The 14,886-nt window shown below is 43.8% G+C and overlaps 1 long non-coding RNA gene across 1 annotated transcript in view; it reads left to right on the top strand.

Annotated features, from left to right (window-relative positions):
• Nucleotides 1–14,657, top strand: part of LOC122701457 — a 56,716-nt gene extending 42,059 nt beyond the window's left edge. Inside the window, exons 3-4 of the long non-coding RNA XR_006343087.1 lie at nucleotides 3,057–3,273; nucleotides 14,480–14,657. This is a non-coding gene — a long non-coding RNA (uncharacterized LOC122701457). The remainder of the gene's footprint in view (nucleotides 1–3,056; nucleotides 3,274–14,479) is intronic.
• The last annotated feature ends 229 nt before the right edge of the window (nucleotides 14,658–14,886 follow it).

Below are 14,886 nucleotides of genomic sequence, written 5' to 3'. Positions count from 1 at the left end.
TTACTTACCCACTCAGCCACTGGGAAGCCCAGAATAATCATAACCTGAATTAAATGCTTATAATAATAGTGGCAAATATTGAGACAACATTTCCTATGTGCTGGATATTTTCATAAGAGCTTTGTATATGTGAATTCAATCCATCAACAAATCTGGAAAGTAGGCAGTCTTATTATACCTCATTTCACAAGGGAGGAAGCTGAGGCACAGAGTCGCTAGGTAATTTTCCTAATATCTTCCAGCAAACAGCTATTGCCAAAGCCTGCATCCTTAGCCCCTGCTTCCTCTTGGACACAGTGCTCCACTGTTTACAGGTTGAATTACTTATTCATTATCTGTCTCTGTACTCAATTATATGCTCTGTGCAGTTAAGGGCTGTATTGATTGTGCCCACTCTATCTTTATCATTTATCAGAATGCCTGGCACTAAAATAATTATTTGCAAAATGAATAAATCAAAGGACATGGGAAAAAAAGAATCTGTTATTCCTTTAAAAAAGAAAGACCCAATATGCATGTCTGCTTGATAACAAGATACCAGGGAAGATCACTCTCTCAAGACTTTAAGGGGGTGTATTTAGGGTTAAAGGGTTGGGGGCTTCTAGAAATAGCACCAGGAGAGGGCTGAGGCATGAAATTCCTCTTGTATAAGGGCTATCTTTCTTTCTGCTGCTGGCATCTTTATTTTGTGCCCCTCTCTCGCCCAGCCTCACATTGCCAATCTGGGCTTAATAGAACTGATTCCATGCCATCAGAGGTGGGAGCAGCTGCTATCAATAAATGAAGAGCTCTCCAGCAAAGCAGGGAGTAGAGACACGTGCAATGTCCTGAGCTTAAGCTTAGGCATGGGACGCTGATGGTGGCCTCCCCTCTCCTTGATTGTTTATGGCAGGAATAATAGAGGTTGGGGGTAGAGGAAATGGATAGGGGCCTGGGGAGGGAGCTCTAACCTCAAAATATACTCAGAATCCTATGCTTTTTCATCACCTTTATCACTACCAGCTAGGCCACAGCCACCAGCATCTCCCACCTGGATTCCTGCATCAGTTTCCTAATGGTCTTCCTGCTTCTAAGCAACCACCTTTTCAACCAGCTGTTGAAGCCACCCTGTTAGAACCTACCTTGGATCATGTCCGTCTTTTGCTCAGAACCCTCTGGTGCACCCTCAGCACACAGAGCAAAAACCCAGGTTTCTACAATGGCCTACAAGGCCCTGCGTGCCCTGGCTCCCATCATCCCGTGACCTCATCCCCTGCTCCTCTCTGGTGTCACTGATGTCCCCTGAATGTACCAGTTGACAGCCCTGCCTCCAGGGCTTTGCTCCAGCTGTTCCCTCTGCCTGAAATACTCCTCCTCCAGAAATCTGCTTCCCTAAACTCCTCACCTGAGACTTCATTCTCATGAAGCCTATTCACCCATTCAATAGGACTTAACATCACAGCGTGACACCACCTTGCTCTGTGCCTGAACCCCCTTCCTTATCTGCTACACATAGCACTTGCCACTTTTCCAACACACCTCACCATTTACTTATTTATTTGTTACATTTATCTATTTTGTTGTCTGGCTCCCATGTTCAAATCAAACTTCATGAGAGCATTTTTCTGTGCCGTGTGCACTGGTGATTCCCAAGCTTCCAGGAAAATGCCTAGCACATAAAGGCCTTGCATAAATCTTTAGGCACTTATGGTATGAAGAACTGCTGATATCCATTCATTTGTTGAAGGCTAACTCCACACTTGGCATAGTGCTAAGCACTTTTCCCGGGATTATCTCATTTCATCCTCTTGGTTGAATGAAACTGAAACCCCTTTCTACGGCCCATGGGATCCTTCATGATGTGGTCCTGCCTTTCTGTCTCTAACTAGAGGTCTCCTGCTTGCTTATTGGGTTCAGCCATTCCACGCTGGCCTCCTCTGCTCTCCCAACACAGGGGACACAGCCTGGCCTCACAGGCTTTGTATCTGCTATTTTCTCCATTGGAAACATGCTCTCTTAGAACCTCACATGACTATATGTCACTTGCTTTATTTGGGTCTCTGCTGAAGTATCACTTCATCAGTAAGGTCTTTACTGACCACTCTATTTAAAAATAGCACCCTTATCACTAAACTCCTTCTTCTGCCTTATTACTTTTTATAGCACTTATTATATTATCACTAAGTTATATATTGATTAATTTCTTTCTCTCCCAGTAGACTCTCAGCCCCCAATAAGGGTGGAGGGAGATCCACTCATTGCTGCAGCACTGATACCTAGAATTTTGTCTGGCATAGAGGAGGCGCTGTGTAGATCCCATTGAATAAAGAGCAGACTCTACATTTATCCTCAGTTTTAGATGAGGATCTGGAGGCTGAGAGAGGCTGAGCAACTCGCTAGGTCCTATAGCTAATAGAGTGATAGGAAGAATTAATGTCCTGGTGATAGTTCTCTTCTAAAGCATCCTAAGAACCCAACTCAGTTCTTACATGTGGTGGGTGATTGAATCTATAAATAAATTCTTGAAGAGCAGAAAGTCTTAAGCAGTTTTCATATTCCAAGTCTGGGACACATCCTAGGATATCTGCAGACTAAACTCCTGGAGGAGAGGGATTGTGTGCATATGAGCAAGTGACTTGACTTTTCTCAGGCCCAGGTTGCTCATCCCCAATAATAGCTGACTTGAGGATTAAATGAGTTAATTCATGCAACAAGTTTAGCATAGTATCTGTTGTCATAAGGCATAAAAATGTCTAGATTTTAACATTATGAATTGTCTTCATATCCCCTCAAGTGGTACAGTAGTTAGCAAATAGCAGGCACTCCAGGAGTATTTGCTGTGGTTCAAGTCTTTGAAAATCGTGCATGAGGGGATGTAAAAATATCTGCTGCCTCCTCCCCATCATATGCCCCTACCCCAGGAGGCTCATGCTTCTCTGACCCTTTGGTATTGGCCTTGGCCATGTGACTTGAGTCATTGCAATATGAGCAGAAGTGACATGGGCCTCTTCTCTTCCAAGGAAGAAGTTTTAAGAACCATCACGTGGTTCACCCTGATCTCATTTTGCCTTTAACAGAAAACCAGCAACATCCTAGAGGGTGTGCCAGAGGCTTAACTTTTACCCCGGAATGGAAGACAATTTGAAGCAGAGTCAGCTCTGATCTGTGACAAGATCTGACATGAAACGTGAGCAAGAAGCAAACCTCTGCCATGCTGAAGCACTGAGATGTAGGGCTGCTTTGTTACTGCGGCATAACCAGGCCCATCCTGACGGAAGCACGGTGGTGATTGAGGTAATAGTATTATCTCTGGATTCTACATGTGTTTGAGCAAAATGCTCTTGTATGAGCCCAGCCCTGTAGACAGAGCAGAAAGGTGGACCATGACGGGATGGAGAGTAGTCCAGCCTGGACAGGAGAACCGCAGTGGCCAGTGTGGCCAGAGGTAGGGTACCAGTAGTCCTGGGGGAGAGGGGCAGGGGGTGTTAATGAGGCTGGGGGTAAATAAGTGAACATTTTCTGTTTCCCCAGATTGCTAACTTCCATTGTCATTTCTCACATGGTAAGTACAATGAATCATGTACATGATATCATATAGATACATAGATATAGTTTTTCCTTGAAAAAGAGCCCAATAGTAGAAAAATGTTTCTTTATCTAAATCTAAATAGATAAAGAAATTATGGAAATCTCAATCCTACTATGCCCAGTTCCTCCCAGGAGATAGTCACCGGTATTGTTTGGTACAAATCCTTTATCTATGCATTTACATGCATAGCTGTTTTTTTCCTAGCATAAATAGATGGGCTCATATTATATGTATTGTTCTGCAATTTGCTTTTCTATTTTAACTGAGTGTTTCTTGGAGGCCTTTTTGTGGCACTCAGTGGAGGTCTAGCTCACTTTTATAATGGCTTCATATTATTCCATGATATGGATGAAGTGTAATTTATTTAACTTTGCCATTATTATTGGACATTTATATCCATTTGGATTTTTACCTCCTTCGGTGATTCATGGACTCTGGTAGCTCCACTGATGTCAAGCTTTAGAGCGTGGCAGTATAAATGACCACATTTTTCTCTCCCTGAATTTGTAAACGTCTTGTCAACAACAGTACGGGGTGGATGTGTGTGCATTGGCTGCAGACGCCACGTGCCTGAGCCATGGTGCTTCCTCCTGGAGACGGAGGCTGCTGGCCAGCTCTGTCTTGGGGAAGAAGAAGATTCTCTGATCTGCTCTTGTTCTCTTCCCTCCCAGAAACAGAAACAGTTTAGAATATTTGAGATCAAAATGCTTCCTGCCCTTTGGCCCAAGAATCATACCCACTTACAAGGAAATCATGATTAATTTCACACTTGTACTTGGGGCATCTCCCTAAACTGTCTTGTAAATTGTAAGCCCAATCTTTATGTATTTATTTTTGGTTTCTTGCTCTCTCCTTTTATCTGTCTCTATCAACCCCATTTCTGTCTGTCTGTCTTCTCTCCACCAAGATACAGAATTTTATCCTCTGTAGATAATGAATATAGCCTTATCAGCTATCATAACCAACCTTGCTAGGGATTAGGAAGCAGAACATGGTAACTCTGGGAAAATGAGATGAGAATTGACTTATTTAATTCTCTGCGCCTCACCCCAAACCTCATGCTTACTAGAACCCTTGATAACATCCTGTTGATTTTAAGATGCTGTCCTAACCACACTGACATTTCTAAAGCAAGCATGTGTTTTCTGATAAAAGTCTACTTTTTATATTTTACTGATAAAAATAACCAATGGCATTTTATAATTGAGGCAAATTCTTATAAGAAAGAATGATTCAGTTGCCCCTGCTATTAGGAACTGTCAAGGATGATTGCAAGCAAAGTATTGAAGGGCACCCAGAAGATAGGCACGGTTCTTTTTCCTCTAGCCCCTCCCCACATGCTCATCATGCCTGAAATATCAGCTATTCAAATTCTTTCTTATGATCCTTTAGGAAACTTGGGCTCCAGGGATGATCCCCTGGCTTGGCAAACCAAAGCATTAATGTATCCTGGCTAGAGTGACTGGTTCGGGGACAGATGTATCATCCAAGCTGGGCCGCTGGACTTCTCCTTGGAAAGGTCACAGAACCATTAGGTAACCATTGTTACCTGGCTGGTAACAAGCCAATGCGATATCTAGGTTTGGAGCTGCAGGGGGCCATCGAACTCATTGGAGATGAGGCCAACTCAAGAAATCAGAGTCCAAATAAGGAGAGAAGGAATTCCCAATGCCGTTGTAGAGCACCTGGATCCAACTGCTCCTGAAGCTAGACCATTCAGGTTTAAGCCTGTTGGAATTGGGCTCCTGTCATATGCAATTAGCCCTGACCTGATGACTATAGCCACAAATCAGTGCCAACGTGGAGCAGGGCTGGAACAACAAGGAGGAGAAGGAGGGGAAGGGAAAACCTTGGAGAAGAGGCAAGGAAGCAGGGGTATGGTGAGGCAGGAGAGGGAAAATGGTGCTGGGAGGAAATAGTGACGAGAAGGGTGCCATGGATAATGATGTTCTTAGCATGGTCTCCGAAGAAGTCCTGGTGGGGCCTGTCTCTTTCCATCACCTTTGCTTCCTAGACCCTCACATCTTTTCTTTTTGGACTGTTCATGTCCCATTGTTAGCTAATGTTTCCATGAGCCCTGTGCTCAAAAATCCCTGAGCTCAAAGGTCTCCTGGTGGGCTCACCCTGACACCCACACTGGGCACTTCCCCCAGCTAGTTATTCTTAGACTACTGTGTGCCTCTTCTATCTAACACCCTCTCCATTTGTAAGGACACATATGCATACATGTGTTTGTGTGTGTGTGTGTGTAATTATCTGGTTAATGTCCTTCTTTCCCACTGGACCTAAATCCCCATGGTGAAATCTCTGTCTTCAATTACAATCCACCCCCCAGTGACTGGCACATTCCTGGCTCAAGAAATATCTGCTGAGCGAAGGACTCAGGGTCTTACGTGGGTTGAAGTCCCTGTGGGAGCACACAATCAATAAGGTTCAGGCTCTGAAGTCAGACTCTTCCGTTCCAAGCCTGACTAATTGTGACCTTGGGGAAGTCACTTACCTTGTTTCCTCATCTGTGAAATGGGGATAATAGTGGCAGCCACTTCCCAGGGATGCTGCAAGGGGTACTTCATTACCAATAAAGCATTGAGAATTCCCTGGTAGCTCAGCTGGTAGAGAATCTGCCTGCAGTGCAGGAGACCCCGGTTCAATTCCTGGGTCAGGAAGATCCACTGGAGAAGGGATAGGCTACCCACTCCAGTATTCTTGAGCTTTCCTGATGGCTCAGCTGGTAAAGAATCTGCCTGCAGTGCGGGAGACCTGGGTTTGATCCCTGGGTTGGGAAGTTCACCTGGAGAAGGGACCAGCTACCCACTCCAGTATTCTGGCCTGGAGAATTCCGTGGACTGTATAGTACATGGTTGTTGCAAAGAGTTGGACACGACTGAGTGACTTTCACTTTCAAAGCACGGAGAACAAGACCTGGCCCAGTCAACATAGTGTAAAGGTGCACTAGGTTTATTCTTACCTGGGCCCCTTTGGCTGCAGCTGCCAACAGGGAGAGAACTAAGCTTGTGTTGCCAAAGGATTTGGCAACACAAGATTAGTTAATCTTCATGCCTGATTAAAATAAGAACAAGAATAACTACAGAAACTCAGGAAGCACGAGAAGTTGGCAGCCTAGGTTTGCAGCCTCCTGTGGCCCCGGGCTCCAGGGACCAGCTGTGTTTAGAAAGATCCCCTGTTGTCTAGAGGGTCCTCAAATGCAGTAGTTCCTGCTTTGATGGACTCCTGGCAGATTTTTTGAAACTGCAGATTCTGATTCGGGGCAGGGCCTGAGAGTCTGCATTTCTAACAAGCTCCCAGGTGACGCTGCCACTGCCTGTGGGCAGACTGCACGGAGCTGCCAGGCAGAGGCGTTGGGAAGCCATCACCAGTTCCCAGGAAGAGGGAGCTGGCGGGCTCCGGTGCCCGGCGCTGTTGGGGAGTGTTGGTGATTGAGAAGGAAAGGAGACAACCTGAAATGGAAATAAAGGCTGTGCACCACAATCTCATTACTGTCTAAAATTAGATTAACATAATTAAAAATTTAAGAGCTGGATTAAAGCGTGTCAGTCTGCAATCTAGTGCTGAACGATGCTGCGGCTCTCTTTGCTTTTTCCTTAAGGGTTTGCACTAATGCGTATTTCAAAGATTGCTGGGTTACACATTGTTCTTTGTGATTTCTAATTATCACCAAATGCCTCCAATTGGCCTTCTTTTTGAGATGACTTTCCCTGGACATGGCTGCCATGACTCTGAAAAACGGCATCCTGAGCCCTGGGCCCCTTCCTTCCCCTGACATCTAGGCTCCTTGGGATGAAAAAGGGGGCTTACTCACCCTACAAACTGCAGGGGTGCCCCTGATCCAGCACCTGTCTCATGCTTGTCGTGGTGATTGGCCTAAGCATTATTGAGGCTCCTGTTTTACAAGAAAAGAAATAGCAGTTCAGAGAGGTAAAGTAAGCTGTTTGGGCTCACCCAGCTGGTTAGTGGAAAAGATGGGATGCTAACACAATTCTGTCTGACTTTATAATGTTTTCTCTATGGCCTCTCTGAAGAGGAAAATGTCATGGGGCTCCAGTAAAGGTGTGTATGTATGTGTTTGTGTGAGTGTGTGTGTATGTGTGTCTGTGCATCTGTGTGTGCACACATGTACATACATATGTGTAGGCAGAGGAGGGAGGCACACAGAAAGAAAAAGAGATAGGACAATATCCAACTGTAAAATGTCTTCTTTCTCTCTCTCTCTCTTTTTTTTTTTTTGCTAAAGTTGCCATATTGGAGCACTTACCAGCTGCTGTAATTTATTACATATTTTAATAGACTTGGACTAAGTGATCTGTTCCCTCACCAGAGTCACGAAGCACTTAATAGCTCGGGCTCTAATTCTGGTCCTGGAGTCGTTAAGTCTGCTCTCATCCACCCGGGGATTAAGATCCTGACGGGGTGTATCATCTTGGCGACATCCTTGATTGCGTGGCTTTGAGCCTGGGATGGAGGAAGCTGTCCCTTCTCTCTGCCCCGGGGAAGGGGACGCTGATAGCAAGTGGTGTGGGGCTCCGTGGAGCGGGGCGAGGGTCAATGCGGATCCCACTCTTTGGCGAGATGCACCACATTCTTTCCAAGCTTCTCCCCTGATCCTTGGAAGCTTGCAGTTTTTCCAAAACATTTTCCTGCAAACTGGATTTCCTTCAGTGAAGTGAGCTATTTTCAGAAAGTCCTGGGACAGAATTTTGCCTCAGCTGGAGCCCGACTGAAGGGACACGAACGCAGCAAAGAACACTATTGTTTGACCTGAAGACCACCCTTTTCTCCTTTCTATATGCCTGTCGACAGAGGATGGATAAAGAAGATGTGGCACACATACACGATGGAATATTACTTGGCCATAGAAACAATGAAGTAATGCCATTTGCAGCAAAGTGGGTGGGTCCAGAAACTGTCATATTGAGTGAAACAAGTCAGACAGAGAAAGATAAATATTTTATGACATCACTTATACGTGGGATCTAACAGAAAGGTACAAAAACCTTATCTACAAAATAGAAATTGATTTACAAATGTAGAAAACAAACTTAACGGCTACCAGGAGGTAAGGAGGGGGAGCGATAAATTGGGAGATTGGAATTGACATATAAATACTACTATATATAAAATAGATAACTGATAAGGACCTACTGTGTACCACAGGGAACTCTATTCAATACTCTGTAATGGCCTATATGAAAAAAGAATCTAAAAAATAATGGATATCTATGTATGTTTAACTGATTCACTTTACTGTACACCCAAAACCAACACACCATTGTAAATCAACTATCCTCCAAAAAAATTTTTTTAAAAAGGAATGAAGTTCTGATACTTGCTACAACATGCATGAACTTTGAAAACGTTATGTTCAGTGAAGGAAGTCAGACACAAAAGGCCACATATTGTATGATCCCATTTATATGAAACATCCAGGATAGGTAAATCCACAGAGACAGAGAACAGCCTGTCAGAGGCATGGGCTAAGGAGGGAGGATGGGAGTGACTGCTTAGTGGGTATGGGGTTTCCTTTTGGGGTGATGAAAATATTGTTGAACTAGACAGAGGTGGCGGTTGTACAATACTGTGAAAATGCCTAATGCCAATGTTATACACTTAAATGGTTGATTTTATATGTGCTTGCATGTTAAGTTGCTTCAGTAGTGTCTGACTTTTTTCGATCCTATGGACTGTAGCCTGCCAGTCTTCTCTGTCCATGGGATTCTCCAGGCAAGAATAGTGGAGTGGGTTGCCATGCCCTCCTCCAGGGGATCTTCCTGACCCAGGGATCAAACCTGAGTCTCCTGAGTCTCCTGCATTGCAGGTGGATTCTTACCACTGAGCCACCGGGGAAGCCCAATGTTATGTGTATTCACCTTAATTGAAAAATACATGCTAATACAATAATTTCAGATGAGAAGAGCTAATAGAAAAATAAAGCAGGATAATGAGGTCAGCAGAGATGAAATGTATGGCATTATTAGGAGAAATCAGCAGAGGGTGTCCACAAAGGGACAATGTTTAAGGCAATTGCCTGTGGGGGGAACTTTGCAGATTAGCAAATAACTTTACAGGCAGGGGGAAGAGTAAGACCAAAGGCCCTGGGGCAGGAAGGAGTTGGGCCCAATGGTTGCCGGTGTGGCTGGAGGTTGTGGTTACAAGGGGGAAGACAAAAGCTGACAGTGTGAGGTAGGTAGGAACCAGATCCTGGAAACGCACTTGAAGGGAAGAAGCGTGCACTTGACTCAGATTCTCAGGGGAAGCCATTGGAGAGTTGTCATTTGGTGACATAGGCTGGTTTGCACTTTTTGTAAATGCAGGTAAAATTTGCCTAACATAAAATTAATTTTTAAAGTGCACAATTTAGTGACATTTAGTACATTCACTATGTTGTGTAACTACCATCTCTAGTTCCAAAACATTTGCATCACCCCAAAGAAAGCTGTAGACATTAAGTAATCACTCTCCCAGCCCTGCTCACCACTAATCTGCTTCCTGTCTCTATTCATTTATCTATTCTGGACGTTTCATATAAATGGGATCATACAATATGTGACTTACACTTCTCATGGCTGAATGATATTCCATTGTAGGATAGACCACATTTTGTTGATGCAGTCATTAGTTAATGAACATTTGGATGGTTTCCTCACTTTGAGAATAGTGCTACTATGAACATGTTGCAAAAGTTTTTATTTGGATACCAGTTTTCAGTTCTTTAAGGTATCTACCTAGGAATGGAATTGCTGAGTCATAAGCACATTCTTGGCTTCCCAGATGGCATTTTAATGGTAAAGAACTCACTTGTCAGTGCAGGAGACATAAGAAACTCAGGTTCAATCCCTGGGTCTAGAAGATCCCCTGGAGGAGGGCATGCCAACCTACTCCAGTATTCTTGCCTGGAGAATCCCATGGACAGAGGAGCCTGGCGGCCTATAGTCCATCGCTTTGAAAAGAGTCAGACACGACTGAAATGACTTAGCATGCACACAAGCTTGGGCGTTCTATATTTAATGCACATAGAACATAGTTCCTGTTTTTAGGAACAGACAAATTATTTTCCACAATGGCGGCTGGGTTTCTATTCTCAGGCACTAATTTTTATTTTAAAATGTTTACATATTTATTTATTTTATTTTGGCTGCACAGGCCCTTTGTCGTGGCGTGCCAGCTTTCTCTAGTTGGGTACGAAGGCGTAGTTGCCCTTTGGCATGTGAGACTTCAGTTTCCCCACCAGGGTGTGCCCTCTGCATTAGAAGGCAGATTCTCAACAACTGGACCACCAGGGAAGTTCCCTGATTTACATTGTTAAATAAAAAAAGAATGTGCTGGAAGTTGTCTGGCAAAAATATCTTACAGGGGAAGTGGAGGAGGCATGGAGACCAATTTGGAGGTCATCCCCTTAGTCAAGGGAGGAGGTGATTCTGGCCAAGATTTCATCAGCAGAACACAAGGTGAGGGAAAGTGGATGGATTCTAGAGTGTTTGGGGACCTCTGACCTACAGTTGAAAACTTCAGGTGGAATTCTAGTTGTGAGAAAAAAATTGTATGAGGGAGTTATGATCTGACTTTGAAGTGAAATGTAGCAGGGAGATTTGAATCCTGTGATGGAAAATTTCTTCAGACATTCCCTCTGCTCAGTGACTGGTAGGGATATTGTTTTGTAGGGAAATTTCCATTATCTTGCTGGCTGGCTTGAAAATTCCTCTTGGGAATAAAACTTTTTTTTAAAGAAAGACACCTTGATGGCCAGCTGGGAGGAAAAAATGAGACACTGAAATCATCAGTCAATAAAAGCAAAGTCCACTAAAGCAAAGTTTAATGGTTATCCAGAATTTTCCCTAGTGTGGGGTTGTATTAGTCGCTCAGTCATGTCCAGCTGTTTGTGACTGCATGGACTTTAGCCTGCCAGATTGCTCTGTCCATGGAATTCTCCAGGTAAGAGTACTGAAGTGGGTAGCCATTCCCTTTTCCAGGGCATCTTCCCAACCCAGGGATCAAACCTGGGTCTCCTGCATGATAGGCAGATTCTTTACTGTCTGAGGCACCAGTGTGGGATTGGAGCAAAGAAAAAAGAGATGAGAGTAGATGAGGAAAGCATCATTAGGCAATGCCCTCTGGATGCCTGGGGACCACTGGCCAGAGAAGCATCTCCAGTGAACTTTGTTGAACCATCTAACTTAATGCCCTGTGAAAAGACAAGACCCCTGAGTCCCAGAGCGGCAAAGTGCATGCAAAAAGAGGTGATAATAAGTGGTAAAACTAAAAATCGAATGTCCTTTCTATTTTTCCCTTGCTGTGGAATATTTTCAAAGGGTTTCTTTAAAGAGAAATAAATATTCAAGTTGTACTTCCTATAAGTTTATGCTCCAATCCATCCATCCCTCCATCCACCCATTCATCTATCCACCTACCTACCATCTATTTCATCATTCAGCAAATTTCATAGCATCTCTACCATATAAGCTGAGGCTGGCATTGTCAGAAGGCAATCCTGTAGGGCCTTATTTTCCATGACAAGGAATTTGAATTTTTTCTAAGAGTAATGGGGACCCATGTAGGGTGGCCTAAACTTAAGTGAAAATGATATCTTTGGTTTGTGGATGGTGGGATGAAGGGGGCAAAAGCAGGAATAAGGAGATTCAGTTTCTAAATAACACAATCCAACAGTCATATCACTTTCAGCTATCTGGGCTTCTAAGCAGTTTAACAAGAATTTACTGAGCTGCTACTATGTACCAGGCCCAGTCACTCTGAGTACAGAGATGATCAGGGATTGTTTCCTGTCCTCCTGGAACTGAAGCTGCAGTGGGAGAGACAGAAGGAAGCCAGGATTACAATACAACTTGAGATAGGGCATCAGGATATCCAGATGATGTGACGACCCAGGGTAAGAACCCCAACAAAACCTAAAGAGGCAGAGTCATCAAGCAGGGCTTCCTGGAGAAACTGGTGTTTAAGTCGAGGATCTAAGGATGACTGGAACTTAGCTGGAGAAGTCATACTTGCCAAAGAAAACAGGATGGAAAAGGCACTAAGGTATGGCAGAGCATGGTTTTATGTTAGAAAAACGAAGATCGTGGCATTTGGTCCCATCACTTCATGGCAAACAGATGGGGAAGCAATGGAAACAGTGGCAGAATTTATTTTTGGGGGGCTCCAAAATCACTGCAAGTGGTGACTGCAGCCATGAAATTAAAAGATGTTTGCTCCTTGGAAGAAAAGCTATGATAAACCTAGACAGCAGATTAAAAAGCAGAGACACCACTTTGCCACCAAAGGCCCGTATAGTCCAAGCAATGGTTTTTTCAGTAGTCATGTATGGATGTGAGAATTGGATCATAAAGAAGGCTGAGCGCTGAAGAATTGATGCATTCAAACTGTGGTGCTGGAGAAGACTCTTGAGAGTCCCTTGGACAGCAAGGAGAGCAAACCAGTCCATCCTAAAGGAACTCGGTCATGAATATTCATTGAAAGGACTGATGCTGAAGCTGAAACTCCAATACTTTGGCCACCTAATGTGAAGAGCCAACTCACTGAAAAAGACTCTGATGCTGGGAAAGATTGAAGGCAAAAGGAGAAAGGGATGACAGAGGATGAGATGGTTGGATGGCATCACCGATTTGATAAACATGAGTTTGAGCAAGCTCCTGGAGATGGTAAACGACAGAGAGGCCTGGTGTGCTTCAGTCCATGGGGTCACAAAGAGTCAGACATGACTAAGTGACTGAACATCAACACACAAGATTCGTTAAGAGAGGAGGATAAATATTACTACTCAGCTAAGTACAAGTGATGTGTGTGTGTGTGTGTGTGTGTGTGTGTGTGTGTGTGTGTGAGAGAGATTTAAGCTGATCAGTATTGGAGTGTGGTTGTGAATAGGAAATGAGAGTGAAGATGCTGTCAGGAGTTGGGAATGATAGATATTGCTCGACTTGTACTCTGATGGTACTGGGGAGCCACTGATTATACGAGGAAGAGGGATGAACTCTCCTCCTTCTGCTCCTCTCTCAGTGAACAGTCATAGTCTGAGCATGTGTGGGCAAGAGAGGCTGAGACCTTAGGAAGCAAATTCAATATGCTGTTTGTTGGGATAAGGTGTATGTGCGAGGAGCGTATTTCCAGGGGCAATTTATCTCTGTTGTAAAAAATAACCTTTTTCCTCCTGTTATACTAATCATCTATTTGTTTTGAAAATTTGCAAAATATGGACTAGAAGAATAAACAAAAATTTAAACCTGCTATTCCATCCCCTAGTGATAAATCTGTTAGTATTTTATTGTCTATCTTTCCTGTTGTTTAAAATTACATAACCATGATTTTTATATAAATGAGATCATAGTCTGTGCTCTGATTTATCAGTAGCTTTTTCACTTAGCAATAAGGCATTAACAGCTCCCTGCATTCATTTCCTAGGGCTGTTGAAACAAAGTACCACAACCTGGGTGGATTAAAGCAACAGAAATATATTGTCTCACAGTCTGGCGGCCAGAAGTCTGAGATCAAGGAGCCTACAGGGCCGTGATCCCTCTGAAACCTACAGGGGATTCTTCCTTGCCTTTTTCTAGCTTCTGGTGGAGGCTGCCCATTGTTAGCGTTCCTTGTTTGGCAGCTGCATCACTCTGCCTTTGTCATCGTGTGACATTCTCCTTGTGCGTCTGTGTCTTCACGTGGCCTGATTCTAAGGGACCTCTTCTTAACTATGAGGTCTGCAACAACCCTGTGTCCAAATAAAGTCATGTTCTGAGGTCCTGGGAATTATGACTTCAACGTGGCTTTTTTGGGGGAGGGAACATAATTCATAATAGCATCTCTTGCCATTCAATATTTTTTTTAAATAATTTAATTAATTCATTTATTTGCTGTGCTGGGTCTTCGTTGGTGCTCTCGGGCTTTCTCTAGTTGCAGAGAGAAGGGTCTGCTCTTCATTGCGGTGACGGGCTTCTCCCTGTGATGGCCTTTCGTGGAGAACGGACTCCAGGATGCACAGGCTTCAGTAGTTGAGGTGGCGCAGAAGCTTAGTTGCCACGAGGCATGTGGGATCTTCTTGGACCAGGGAATGAACCCATGTCTCCTGCACTGGCAGGTGGGTTCTTTACCACTGAGCCACCAAGGAAGCCCTCAATATTGTTTCATAATATGAGTTTTTTAAATTGAACTATAGTTGACTTACAATGTTGTGTTTGTTTCAGGTGTATAGCAAAGTACAAAGATATGTATATATATATATTTTTCAGATTCTTTTCCCTTGTAAATTATTATGAGATATTGACTATAGTTCCCTGTACTGTATGGTAGGTCCTTGTTGT

The sequence above is a fragment of the Cervus elaphus genome, chromosome 10 (assembly GCF_910594005.1).
Source record: "Cervus elaphus chromosome 10, mCerEla1.1, whole genome shotgun sequence".
NCBI classification, from domain to species: domain Eukaryota; kingdom Metazoa; phylum Chordata; class Mammalia; order Artiodactyla; family Cervidae; genus Cervus; species Cervus elaphus.
This window is presented reverse-complemented; position numbering and strand designations above follow the sequence as displayed.